The following is a 2,545-nucleotide window of genomic DNA, read 5'->3' as shown; positions in this document are numbered from 1 at the left end:
AAAAAAAAAAAAAAAAAAAGAGAAAAAAACCCTCACCCATAAACATAAAATAGTTCTTAATGACTCAACTTAGTGACGTAATTGAGTATGAAGCACACTGGAGAAAAGAAAAAAAAAACCCAAAGAAGCCAACGATACAAAACAAAACAAAACAAAACAACCGAAAAAGGAAAAATAACAAACGTCGTAATGGCATGTAATCAATATTTCCAAACCTTAGACATTTGCTGCGAGCCTTAACACAAATGGCACAAATGACATGGGAAGTAACTCTGTCATTCGGTAATTCCAAAATGGAGACTACATAATCTCACTCGACTGCTGCTTGTTCAAACAAATATGGAGAATAGGGTATTCTGGTAATCTAATAATATCAGCTATTTTGTGTAGATGTTTTTTCGTCCCCAACAACACAATTTAGATAATTTCGGAGGGGGGGGGGGGTAGTTTTCAACCTGGCGGAGAGGGATTCAACATCTAAGCTGGAAGATCTAGATATAAAGATAGACCTAGAAAGTAGATACAGTAATAATTAAAAAAATGATAATAGATAGCATTTGTATAAATTCTTCATGGGTGGTTGGTGGGTGCTCTGGTGGGGTTTGCTCCTTCTTTCCTATCAAACATCTATCGTCCTGATCTCTCCTCCTTCATTTTTTATGTTTGTTACTCTCTTGAAACACCTCAAATCTTCGGCACTTATATGACCTTATCGTGTTGCAAGTGCCGTAAAACACTTACTAAAACTACTAAAACATAAATTCTTCCTGCTCGGGAATGAAACTCGGGTCTCTTGCGTGAGATGGGGAAGTTCCAACCGCGACACCACGGACGTTGGCCAACTTGGTGTCTTTTGTGGTTAAAAGTTAAATGTTCGGCATTTTGCCAAGTTCTTTTACACAGGAGGCAGTCACTTTGTCGTCTAATTTCAAACTGAAAGTAACTATAAATTACCGAGAAAACGATTTTATGTGAGGAAGCGTGGTAAAATCAGGGGCTCGTCAAAATAATGAAATCGAAGAAACTGGCATTTTTCCGCAGGTCTGGAAATTTTTATCGAATTTTTTATTTTAAATTTTGCTCAACACCTTTAATGCCCATTAAAGAACACATTTCTGTGTCGTTGTTTTTTTCTGAAAAAGCTATGGAAATAACGCAACTTTGGCGGCCTTTTTCTCGCTACTTTTTTTCTTTTTTTTTGAATCCAGGAAACTCCCACCTCCTTCAATCGCCAATATCTTGACTTGTATCCAAGATAAATGGATATTTTTTCCCGTTAAACGCAAGGCAAATGGACAGGCTTTAAGATGATACAATAACTCCATATGCTCCAAAACTGACGAGTGCATGATTCCACCGCGTTGTGACATATATTTGCTAAAAAAATCTTTAACTTCCCCAGCGTCTGTGGTGTAAGAGTCAGGCTATTCCTCGTCGCACGCAGAGGACAGGAGTTCAGTTCCAGAGAAGGAAACTATTATTTTCTTCAAGCGTCTCTGCTGACTGTCTACTGGGATTCAGTACCCCACTCGGCCCGAGCTGACCGTGACAGCCAGTTGACTATCAATGCAGCCTGCTTCTTATAAGATCTTAATTGTATCGATTGTGGCGCAAAGCAATATCAATAAAATAATATTAATTTTTGTTTTGTTTTTGTTTTCGGAAATCATTCATATTATAAGGAATTATTTTCTGCTTCTTGGCTAATTCTTCTCCAGTTGAGAGGAATTTGACAAATCGAGTATGCTGTGAAGCAAAATTTTGTAACAAAAATATCACTAGACGTGACGCGCTATAAAGTTATGAACTCTCGTATATAGTTTGATGTTACGCCCTTTTGCAGTCGTCTGCTTATACATGTATAGTGTTCGAGTCCGTCGTGCACCTTTTGGAAGGGTATTACACGTACTAGATCTATAACGGAGTCTTACATTGAGAAATCTGATGATGGCAACGGACGTACGTGCCGTGCACTGAGATGAAGTATTATGTTTGCTCTCAAACTGGTAAACGTTTTACGGCGCTCGCAACTGCATAAGGTCATATGAACGCTTGCTGTGAGGGAGGTGGAGTACAAGAAGAAGTTGTTTCTGGCGCTCATATGACCTTATGCAGTTGCGAGCGCCGTAAAACCCTCTACTGTATAAAAAAAAACGAAGTTGTTTTGGCACGTCGAGGCTGTCTCACCAAAATGTCGAGGCCGTCAGCGATTTCTGTGACGCGCCTCAGGCACTGAAGACACCTCGAGTGGAAACACTTGGGCAGGCGGGACATTTGAGCTGTCAACACGCTGCACTGTATACCCCCTAGAAAAACCCCCCACCCACCTTCACTTACTCAAACCACTCCTGAATTATCCCCTCCCCACCCCCACCCCCACTTCTGCCCCAGAAAATCCCGACAAAGATTAAACAACAAACACTCTCAATCACTCACATAATGTTCCCTGAAAAACTATCTATCTATCTATCTATCTATCTATCTATCTATCTATCTATCTATCTATCTATCTATCTATCTATCTATCTATCTATCTATCTATCTC

The 2,545-nt window shown here is 39.7% G+C and overlaps 1 long non-coding RNA gene across 1 annotated transcript in view; it reads left to right on the top strand.

Moving 5' to 3' along the window:
• Positions 1-1,643, top strand: part of LOC118478245 — a 12,773-nt gene extending 11,130 nt beyond the window's left edge. Inside the window, exon 2 of the long non-coding RNA XR_004858909.1 lies at positions 1,403-1,643. This is a non-coding gene — a long non-coding RNA (uncharacterized LOC118478245). The remainder of the gene's footprint in view (positions 1-1,402) is intronic.
• The last annotated feature ends 902 nt before the right edge of the window (positions 1,644-2,545 follow it).

The sequence above is a fragment of the Aplysia californica genome, unplaced genomic scaffold (assembly GCF_000002075.1).
Source record: "Aplysia californica isolate F4 #8 unplaced genomic scaffold, AplCal3.0 scaffold00439, whole genome shotgun sequence".
In the NCBI taxonomy this organism is placed as follows: domain Eukaryota; kingdom Metazoa; phylum Mollusca; class Gastropoda; order Aplysiida; family Aplysiidae; genus Aplysia; species Aplysia californica.
This window is presented reverse-complemented; position numbering and strand designations above follow the sequence as displayed.